The 12190-nt window shown below is 33.2% G+C and overlaps 1 long non-coding RNA gene across 1 annotated transcript; it reads right to left on the reverse strand.

Moving 5' to 3' along the window:
- Positions 1-1408: 1408 nt before the first annotated feature.
- On the reverse strand, positions 1409-10847 carry LOC145793088 (uncharacterized). Its single transcript, XR_014333595.1, has 3 exons — positions 10297-10847; positions 9649-9717; positions 1409-2293 (listed from the first exon to the last, which is right to left on the reverse strand). It is a non-coding gene; the product is annotated as an uncharacterized LOC145793088 (long non-coding RNA).
- Between the last annotated feature and the right edge of the window lie 1343 nt (positions 10848-12190).

A 12190-nucleotide genomic window follows, 5' to 3' on the forward strand; every position in this document is an offset into this window, starting at 1 on the left:
GGTCAAAATTAAACCAAAATTACGTCATTTTAGTGTGTGATTTAAATGCCATTTTATTCAAGTTTTAACTCGAACCGTTAAATTATATATTTTGTTTGATGTATCTTATTGCGATAAAAAATACAATAATGTTACTGCAGGAGTGTTTGAACATTGTAAACTTTAAAATGCTATATGCAAAACAAATTAAACTTTCTTTGTTCACTACTTGGAATATGTGTTTCGTATATTAACTTCACAAGAAAGCAAAATAATAGAACTCCTCCCAAGGTTAGTTTGAAAAATCAGATTAGCTTCTATTTAGACTCATGTGATGTTTAGAAAGCAGATAAAAAAGTTGTTTTTTAACTGAACAAGTCAAAATATTAGAAAGAGAAGTTGTCTAAAAGTCACACACGAAAAAAAAAAAAAAAAAACCTAAAATTTTCAATTCAAATTCTATAAGAGAAGTTTTATAGCTGCTGTTGAACTTACAACTTCACTCACAAAATTGACTGAATTTTGAATCAAATTGGAGAGAAGCCATGTCTTTAAAACTAACATTTTTAAAAAATCAACCATCAACTCATTTTAACCCAATATTTTACCCCTAATGAGCCAAATCTATCATTTTACCCTTATCATTCCAAAAGACATCAAATAATCCAATATGTTAATATAAGGTACAAAAATTGCTCGCGTGAATCAGATAAGCAACAGTCCAACACTAGAACACACTTGAATGCATAAATTGCTCAAAATTTCAATAAACTTACCGATTCCTTGTGCGAAGCTACGAATGCGAAAATGACCGGTTCCTGAAGCCATGACGACGGAGAGGAACTAGGCCGAGGCGGAGCTCCCTAGGACAAACGGTGCTAGTCGAGATAGAAATTTTGTGAGGTCGTCGAAGAGATTCAAAAGGGAGGGAAAAAAAAGGTGAGAATGGAAAAAAATGGGGGGAACCAAGCGGAATATTGGGGGAAAAAAATTTAGTTTCCATCACATATGAATATTTAAATAATAATTTTTTTTTATTTTTTACGACGGAGGTTGTCGTTGTCAAATAAATTTATTTTTTGTTAAAATAATTTTTTTTATAGTTAATGAATTTTTTTTTTTTATTTTTTTTAGTTACTAAGGTTGAGAATTTATTTGTTTCATTCTTATTTTAATGAATAAAAAATTATTTTTATTATTTTTTATTTGGTAGAAGTAGGAATAATATTTTAATGAAAAATATTTTCTATGAAAATAAAGTTATTTTTTTGTGGTCAATGAAAAATATTTTTCTGTGACCCATCTTTTTTTGTTACTAAAAATCAGAAACTAATTTTTTTGTGGTAGAGGATAGAGAATGGCAGTAGTGGTGAAGGTAGTGGATAAAAGGTGATAGTGGTGGTGGCGGTGGTGGTGGTGGTGGAAAGAGATTAGTGGTGAAGTTATGGTAGTGGTAGAGGAGATAGAGTAGCGGTGGTAGAGGAAAGGTAATGATAGTAGTGATGGTGATAGCGGAGTGGTGGCGATAGTGGTAGTAATGATAGTCGTAGAAGTGGAGTGGCAACAATGGTAGTAGTAGTGGTGAGAGAGAGATGGGTGGTGAGAGAGAGATGAATGAGAAACAAATAGAGAAGAGAAATAGAGAGAGACAGAGACAGAGTGATGAGCGAGACAGAGATAAAGTGGTCGATAAAAGTGTATTTTCTTGTAGTGGAGAGCTCGGTAAATAGAGAAGAGGAGAGGGAAAGAGTGAGCAAGGTGAACACAATGGGAGAGAGAGACAAACAGATAGACAGACAGACACATAGAGAGAAAGAGAGAGAGAAGAGTAAAAGACAGACAGACAAACACAGAGAGAGAAAGAGAGAGAGAAGAGTTGTAACGACCCAGTCTTGGCAAGGCAAAACCCTGCCAAGAGGGTGCACCTCAAACGCTATAGCACCTTTACACCACAAATTCCTGTATAATTCTTACATCACATCACCACATCACCAAAAGTGCATAAGACCTTTCAATTGCCTAACATATATGAGATGATCTATTCAAAGACAAAAAAATATTATCATGCTACAAGATAGTTCCCAAGCATTTCCTCCAAAAAAAAAAAATATAATACATACTAATCACGAATCCATCAATACATCCAACTTCATAAGCAATTTTTACAATCAACCTCCTTCATAAAAAAAAAAATGGTAAGCTTACATCCTAGAATGACCCTAAGCAAAACCTCAACCACAAGATGCCCACCTGTGATCCTTCAAAAAAATTCGAGTCTTCCAAGTTGAGGCGAGCCACACAAAAGTCTATGAATCTGGAAAAAAAAAAATTATTTAAAAGAATGAGCTAAAGCCCAATGAGTATACCAATACCATGGAGTTATAAAACTTGCTCCTACCAATAGGGTTCAAAATAAAGATACTAAACATAAGAGCTTAATTGGACTTAAATTTATACAAAATAAAAATAAAAATGATGAAATACAATTTTCATAAAACGTTATCAAGATTTTTCCAAGGAATCTCATAAGGCAGAAAAAAACATACATTTGGATAATGAAAGTAAACAAAAATATAACTTTTCAATACATTAAGATTTCCTGTCCATCATACAATCCACTACATAGCCTTAGGGTCGCGTTACCTCGCGACTTAGGTGGTGACGGTACCATTACCCAGAACATAACCATAGGAACATAGCTCATGTCATCGTAGCACTTCAATTCTTGTTTCAATGTTTCGGTCCCCAGGACCCCTTATACATACAACGACCCTTATGGTCCTTAAAACATTTCGGTCCCCAGGACCCCAAAGCATTTTGGCTCTTGTGGTCCCAAAGGCTATATTCGGTTATATGATCAATAAAATAAATACCCTCACATAACATTTCACTGTCATTCAATCATCATCATCATAAAATTTGAAAGACTCAACTTAAATAAATTCTCATAAAAAAAATTAATGCTTCATTATACAAATGAAATCATATCTTTATTAAAACTCAACCCTTGGCCTCAATAAATTTATAGATTTTCTTTTTATACATATATCATGATGAAATGTATCATTCACCTCCTTTAATTCAAAAATTATTTTCAAACTTTGTAATAAAGATAGAGGTAAGGTAATTTCCATGGTAAGTATACTCACCTCCAAAAATAGCAAAAGTGTAGATTTGAAACTCTACAAATCAATTTCCAAGAGGTGGAGAGATGCCTTCCTCCAATCCTAACAATTAGTAAATAGGATCTCAAATTAGGAAAAGCTTTCAATGAAAATTACAACATCTACAAAAATGATCCTAAATAAAATTATGTTAAGGAATGGCAAGCTAAAGAACTCCTCCAACTTTAAATCACCCAAACAAATAACTTATCCAATCTCCATAACACCCATCCTTTGAACATCTTTGAGTTAGTAACTTTTTAAATATCCAATCAATTTATATGCACAATACCACCATCAATTTACTACAAAAGTCAAAAATCAACATTTTTGTATAAACTCAACAACTTAAGTAAAATCTCTTCAATCACTTATAAAATTCCTCCATAGAACATAGAGATACCCAATCCATCATTTATCAACTCAATTTCAACATATAAATTCCCTAACACCAAAATCCCCAATTTTTACATCACATTCAAACCCTAGATTAACCCAAAATCTAAATCTCCAAATCAACCATCAAATTGACCATTTTTTTTTTTAAACATGTAAAACATTCATGGAAACTAATTGAGAGTATAAAATTCAACAAGCAAACCCCAAATCATAATAGATCTAAAACACAAAAATTTCATCATCTCTAACTCAAAATATGTAAAACCTTAAACTAAACTTTTAGAGAAAGATTCTTACCAAGTACAAGCCTCTAATCCATCAAGAAAATAAATCCCATGCTTTGATTCTTCAAAAGATTAAGAAAAATCTAGAGTTTGTGCTTCTATTGTGTTATTTTCGGATGGATTCAAGGAGTGCCGACCGGACCCTTTTTCCGGCGAGATAAGGTGGCCGGAGGTGGTGGAGATGGTGGGTCAAGGTGGTGGTGTAAGGGTGGAGCAAAGGTGTGGTGTTTGGCCTCCAAGAAAGTAAAGGAAAATGAGAGAGAAAGTAGAGAGAAGTTAGAGAATGAAGAATGAAGAAAAAAAATCTGCACTTCTAATTTTTTTTGTGTTGAAATGGGGTGTTTGGTTACACCTACCATCAAGTTTGGAGTTGGGTTTAGATATCCTAAATGGAGTTTAACATAGGAGTGTGTTTGGCTCTAGATGAAAAGTTGGGAATATTATAAGAGTGATGAGTGAGAAAGAGATATAGAGAGAGTCAGAAATAGAGAGACAAACAGACATAAAAAGAGAGAGAAACAGGAGATAAGCGAGAGATAGACAAAGAGATAGAAAGAGAGCGAAAAGAGATGATTGAGAGAAAGACATAGAGAGAGAGAGAGAGATAGAAGAAAGATGGGTGAGAGAGATTGGGAGAAGAGAGATGAGCGAGAGAGAAAGAGAGAAAGAGAGAGACAGAGACAAAGATAGACAGACAGAGAAGAGTGATGAGTGAGTGAGAGAGAGAGAGACAAAAAGAGAAAAAGATAGAGAGTGAAAGACAAAAAAAGAGACAAAGAGAGAAGAGAGATGAACGAGAGAGACAGAGAGAGAGATAGAGAGAAGAGAGATAAGCGAAAGAGACATAGAGAGAAAAGAGATGAGAGAAGAGATAGATGAGTAAGAGACACAGAGATGGACAGATAGACAGACAGACAGACAGAGAAGAGTGATGAGTGAGAGAGAGAAAGAGAAGAGAGAGAGGAAGATGAAAAAATGGGTAAAAAGATATAGATAGAGAGAGAGAGAAAAAAAGAACGAAAAGAGATAAACGAGAGAGAGATAAAGAGAGATGAGCGAGAGAGCGAGATAGATAAATAGAAAAGAGATAGAGAGAAAAGAGAGATGGGCGAGAGAGAGACAGACAGACAGATAGACAGACAGACAGGCAGACAGATAGACAGACAAACAGAAAAGAGTGATGAGTGAGAGAGAGAAAGAGAAAAAGAAGATAGACAGAGATACAGAGAGAAAGAGACAGATAGACAGAGAAGAGTGATGAGTGAGAGAGAGAAAGAGAAGAGAGATAGAGACACATAGAGAAAGAGAGAGACAGACAGATAGACAGAGAAGAGTGATGAATGAGAAAGAGAAAGAGAAGAGAGACAGAGACAGAGAAAGATGAAAAAATGGGTAAAAAGAGAAATGTTTAAAAAAGTAAGACGACGTCTTTTTTTTTGTGACAGAAAAATACCGTTGCATTTATTTAAATCATTTTGTAACTATATATATATATATATATGAAGCCGTCTCAAAGCCACAATATATATATATATATATTTTTTTTTTACTTTTTTTTTTTTTGCAACGGTACTTATTACAGTTGCAAAAAACTCTCTTTTTTTTTTGCGACTACAGCTGGTACTGTCGCAAAAACTCTATTTTTTTTGTAACAGCAATCTCTGCTGTCGCAAATACTCTCATTTTTCGCGACAGTATTTTATGCCGTCGCAAATACTCTATTTTTTGCAACGGTAAATTGTGCCGTCTCAAAAAGTCACATTTTTTGCGACGGCAAGTCGTGTCGTCGGAAAAAGTCATTTTTTGTAAGAGCAAATGTGTCATCGCAAAAAGTTCCGTCTCTTAAGCCCCATTTTCTTGTAGTGATTGTTTATTGTTTTGCTTGTAGCTGTCACATATTTCTCTTTCTTGTTTGTTGCAGTGCTTCTACTATTTGCTACCTTCCTCCCTTTTATCCTCTCTCCCTTTCTCTCTCTCTCTCTCTCTCTGAGATAAAATCAAATGCATGAAGTAGTGTATGAATTAATGAAGGCCCTGCTATTGAATTGCTTCTTTTGTGTGACATGTTTGTTACTTGTGTTGGAAAAATTGGTTTTTATAGGCTTATTTTGGGTCAATTTTGGGCCCAAATTTGAGTGGGTCCCAAACGTCTTTTGGGGTGGGTCCAAAGAGGTGACATGTTCCTTGCCGTGTGGCAAGTCACACAGTGAAAACGTTCGTCAAAACCATTTATGAGTGAATGAAAAGTTGACATCATTTTCGGGTTTGTAGAATGGACAATTAAAGAATAAAATGTGGGTTTCCTTGTAAGGTTTGTCTCATAGTGGAAACTTTATATATGTATATAAGCTCTAGGGAGGAGTTATGGACAAGTGAACCTTGGCTTAAACCACCACATGCGCGCACTGTCGTCCAACCTACCGGGCGCGGGTGTGGGTTGTGGGTCGGGTCGGTTCTTATATTAATTTTTTAGACAAAATTTATTTGAATTTTTTTCCAAAATTCTTGCAGGAAAAAATTAATTTAAATTTCACTGCCAAAACCCTACCGACTACACTACCTAGTCCTAATGAACCCCAACATTTTCACTATTTGTTGTCCTTTTATTTAATTTGTTTTCCTGATATTCCAGCAGCTTATCAAATTTGAATCTAATCCTATCCCAACTCCGTTTTATCCTCAAATTTTCACACTTTCTTTTATCTTTAGGATAATGAAATCACATCCTACACATTAATCAACTATTTTTTTCTCTCTCCTTTCTCATTCTTTCACATCCTACATATCAACTAATCACTTTTTCTCTTACACCCATTTATTCAATTACAAAAAAAAAAAAAAAAAAAAAAAAAAAACACAAATCATCCCAAACTACAAAACTCCAATTTTGTAAAACAATTTTCAAAATATACAACTAAACAAAATTTTGAATTTTGAAAACTCTTTTTCAAAACTTATTTTTCAAAATTGATTTCAAAACCAAACCAAACACAACCAAAAGCTTTCTGAAACCATTGCCCACCATTCAACCAATTGTGAGATGCACTATTTAAGTCTATTTTCTTTTTTTCTCTTCATCCAGATCTTTTATTATGTTGATTTAAAAGCTTATGCAATTGAAATTTTATTATTAGAATGCCTATTTTCTATTTCATTTCCTGTTAACTTTTGTTATATAACTATGTTTCATTGTTGAATTATCTTATCAGAATTAACTTCCTAGAATTACTATTCAGCAAAGAACATTGCAGAGATTGCACTTGTCACCCATTCTCTTCCCTTATGTATTGCACTAGTTTACCTCATTTGTTTCCCTTGTATTCTTTATCGTTGTTTATTGTTTTGCTTATAGCTGTCACATATTCCTCTTTATTGTTTGTTGCAGTGGTTCTACTATTTGCTCTCTTTCTTCCTTTTCTCCGCTATATGATAAAATTAGGTAGACCTTAGTACTCTCTCTCTCTCTCTCTCTCTCTCTCTCTCTCTCTCTCTCTCTCTCTCGGCAAGAGCATAGAGAAGAAATTTCAAGAAAAGCGAAGGTGGTTGTCTTTATTTGAAGGATTCTTCCATCTCAACAAATCATTGGTTGTTTTAAGAGAATGTCAATTCTGATTTATATACACATGGTGAGAAACCAAACTTCCGAGGCATATCTACCAAGAAAGCTAGAAGCATTTTTAGGAACAAAGTTGTACAAGAATTGAAGCCTAATGCAGATGAAGCTCGGAAGTTACTTTAATTGGAAAGATCAATTTAAGTTGCATGTTGAGAAACAGTAATTAAAGAGTCCCACACCGGGGAAGCTTGTCATGGCTTGCCACCCATCCTTAATATGCAACCCCCACCCTGCTTTGGGGCCCTTCCTTGACACCACAAATGGAATGTCATAAAGCTGCACACAATATTTCAAGTAAATCTTAAATCCGACATGACTCATTTACATGGCTATTTAGGTTTTCAGTGCTTGTTAATATAGTGGCCAGTTGTTGTCTGTGCCTACATTTGAAACTGTCTGTTGAGCTAGTCTTTTTCCAATTGATTTTATTCATCAGTTCTTCATTTCTCTTAAACAAGGTCTTGTTATGAACAAAATTGGTGTTGGTTATGAATTATTGTGGTGTTAGTTTTTGGTTATGGGCCACTGTGGCGGTGGAGCTTTCAAATTATCAAATCAAAGTTAGTTAGAACTTGTAGTGTTTGGTTATATCTTAAAGTGGTATTACTTACTGCTCATTTGTGGGAGAGCTTTAGATATGACTAAATGGTTCTTGGATAAATCCAAAGTAATACTGGTTATGACCCAATATGATTATAATCAATAAGTTATGTTAATTTTTTTTTTTAAACCAAATCGTTGAACGTAGATGTATATATGGTATGCATTTATTTTATTTTATTTTTTGTTAAATTGTGTATACGTTATTGTATTAGACATAATTGCAAATAAATAAAATACATATTTGATTTAAAAGTAAAAATCTATTGATGAATACATTGCAAAAATAAATACATATTTTTTGATGAAAAAACTTAAAAGTAAAAATCTTATTTGATTTTGCTAAAAATATTTCTCATAAAAATCAATTTATTTTTAGGAATATCAACAAAATTACTAAAAGACAATTAATTTCTATACTTTGAAAAATTCTACCACGTTCCATTTAGTTATGCTAATATAGATATGTTAATAGGGTTTCATAACATTATTAAGGTTATATATTTAACTCTTCACAAAAGAGTAAAAGCTTCAAAACATTCATAAAACTCTTTCTAAATAAAAAATAATTAAAAAAGAAAGACGTATCAATTTTTTTAATTATTAAACAATAATCACTATTACCAAAACCGCTATAATTGAAATAAGAGTTTTTTTTAAGGTCCCTGGTATTAAGATTTTTTAGAATAAATGACGCTCAGTATTTTTATAATGTCTAAAGCTCCTCAATATCAATCCAGAGAAACTCTCTCCATAAAATTTTTTGGAATTTCTCTGGACTTCCTAAAGAATTTCTTTATGTTTTGATCAATTTTCTCTACCTTGCTTATAATTTTCTCTTTGATCAAACCAAAGAAAATTGAACAACCACCATTTTCATTTTGACCAATTTTCTCTGAACTATAAGACATTTAGACAACAACATTTTCATTTCGATCAATTTTCTCTAGACTGTAAGATATTTAGACAATAATAAACCAGAGAAAATTGAACAATCACCATTTTAACAAATCAGTGAAAATTGAACAATCACTATTTTCTCTGGACTATAAGACATATATCCCATAAGACTGCAAAACAAAACAAATAACCAAAATTTTAGTACAGAGAATTATACATGTTATCCAATTAGCATTCTTTAATATATATATATATATATATATTGATAAATAATCAGCATTTTTAAAAATTGTTATGGGTATATCAAAAGTTTTTGATAACAATGAGATGTTTAAGCCATGGTAAAAATGTTTTTGCCTTAGAGAAGTTTAAAATTACATAGGCATACAATGTAACTAGAAGTTATATGTGAAAACCTCAAATCTAAGTCCACTGTTAACTTCTTGGTTGACCATTTATATGCATGTGAGTTTCATGTAATCCCAAACAAAAATGAGGTCATATAACAAAAACCTAATCATTTAAACCAATTATGTTTGTTGAGTTTCCTATTTTGTATTGAAATGAAAATAATAACTTGCTCAACCTAAACTCTTCAAATTAAATGCCGAAAAATAATTCCAAGCAGAATCCAATCTTTCATGCAAAGATGAGCAATGGATTCTTCCACCATTAATAAATAGAACACTAGAGGAAGAGAGAATACCTCATTTGATACGTCAAAAACTCCATCCTGAATCTTCTTATAGATTGTTGCGGCTATGTTTATAAATATCTGTACAAAAACTTCATTATCAAAAAGATAAAAAGAAATTTGTCTGGAAACCAAGTATCATTTTAATATTGAATAAATTCCTGCTCATGCTAGGAAACTTTCTTAAACATCAGTCCGCCAATCAGTACGAAGATTTATTGAGACAACAACAAACCAGAGAAAATTGAACAACCACAATTTTCATTTTGACCAATTTTCTCTGGATTGTAAGACATTCAGACAACAACAAACCAGAGAGAATTAAAAAACCACAATTGTTAAAGAATTAGCATGGAAGAATCGAGCAATTAGAAGAAAAAGCAAGCAATCGAAGATGGTAAAGACAGAATCAACACTATACCAGTAAATCATAGCACTTCACAACTAAAACCAAGATCTAAATATAGAATGTAAAACCTAACAATTTCTTCCCCATTATCCTCAAAACTAATTAGTAACCAAGCAATAGCCCAATTCAGACTACTTAAATTATCAAATTTTCCTTTTTTTCTAAAATTCCTCAACAATTAAGCAAAACCCACAACTGCAAAAGCAAAACCCATAGCTGAAAAAGAATAAGAAAGCATGCTAAAGCCCTACCTTCTCATTAATCATGAGTATCATCGACATGACATGCTCAAAAGTCGCCTTCTCCCCATCGAAATTGGGCCACAGGTAATTCTCTAAGCGCTAACTCATCTCTAGAATCATCACCCTCTGTAGCGGCATGGGTTTCCGACCATTCTTGACTAGCAACTCCATGTCGTAAATCTCCTTTACCAAATCTAGACTGAAAGGCTTCTTCGGCCTCTCTCTGCCTCCAGCCTTGGACCAATTCTCCTACGCAATCTTTGCCAAACGGTCCCTTGTTATTGAGTTTAGCAAATTCGAACCGGTCTGCGACCCCGGAGGTGTCGCGGCATTTTCTTATCCCAATGGCTATGAATTTCCTCTATGTATGATTAACTTCGAATCTGTAAAATCTCTAACACTAGAACCATAGAAAACAAAGAGTTGTCAATGGCGGTGACGATTGTAGTAGAGATAAAGATGAAGATAAAGATAAAGATGAAGATTAGGGTGAAGAGTTGCAGAGGGTAAGCCATGGTTTTTGTTTCACTTGTAGAAAGAGAGAGTGAGAGTGAGTGAGAGAGAGAATGAGGGAGAGAGAGGAGAGATGATATACTGAGGGACCTTACACTACAAAAAGAAATATTGTCGACCTTTTTTATTAATAAAAGTTGGAGAGAGATGATAGACTAAATTTCTCTTGAAATAACACCACTTAAGATATAAGATGAAAAGATAACTACTAATTAATGGCATTTAAATTACTCAACGAATTAAAAAATCAAAATGAGCAGATTTTTTTGGATTTGGTTAGTTTGGTTTTTGAGTACATTGACTTAGTTTCAGGTCTTCTAATCATCAAGCTCATTGGATTTGATTGATTCTTGATTTAGAATTTGCCTAAATCAAAACAACTTAAGATCTAAACCAATTTATATATGTTAAGATTGTTTTTATATTTACTTATCTTCACCGAATAGACTTGATTACACCTAATAATTTTTATTATACAAGAATTATTAGGTGAGAGAAGTACTACAAGTTTAAATTAGATTTCATAGATGATTCAATTTGTATCGGCTTATGTTAAATAATATTTTACTCATTTTTTGTACTATTATATTTAAATACTAAAAATCTGCTCATTTTAATTATTTGTTATTGGTTTTAATGCATGATAGTTTAATATTAATTTTAAATCCAAAGTTGTTTTATGGTTACTCAACAGTCTGTACTGCTACTGCTACTATTACTATTTTCTCTCTCTCTCTCTCTCTCTCTCCCCTCACACACTGAGCTTGATGAAGATGTCAAGAAGAAGGGTTTCTGTTTCTTTCATTATTGGACGAAGAATAATTGCTGATCACAATAGTCAAAAAGGTGCAATATTTCCCTCTTTATTTAATCATCCCTCTTTGTTATTTGTTCTGTTTCATTCTCTCTCTAATCCCCTAGACCCTAGTTCTTCTCCTCATGCTACTGCTGTATTAACGAATCAACCTAAGACTTTACCCACACGCCGATGCAATTCACGGCACAATGATCTCCAAAACGTTGTGGAGTTTTTCAATCACATGATCCAAATGCGACCTCCCCCCCCCCTTCTCAATTCAATAAAGCGTTACGCTTTATTTTGAAAATGGGTCATTACGGCTTTGCTCTTTCTCTTATTGGGAAATTACATTTTCTAGGCATTCGGGTCGATCTCTATACCTTCAACATTGCTATTAACTGTCATTGCCGCCTAAATCAAGTCTATTTTGTCTTCTCTCTTTTTGGTTGCCTCCTCAAACGCGATTTTACTCCTACTATAACTACCTTCACAACCCTGATTAATGGACTTATTTTGCATGATAAAACTCCTCTAGCTGTGGAGCTTTTTAAGAAATTCATTAGAATGAGAGAAATTCAACTCGATGTGGTT

The sequence above is a fragment of the Camellia sinensis genome, chromosome 6, assembly GCF_055761805.1.
Source record: "Camellia sinensis isolate YWXY chromosome 6, ASM5576180v1, whole genome shotgun sequence".
NCBI lineage: Eukaryota > Viridiplantae > Streptophyta > Magnoliopsida > Ericales > Theaceae > Camellia > Camellia sinensis.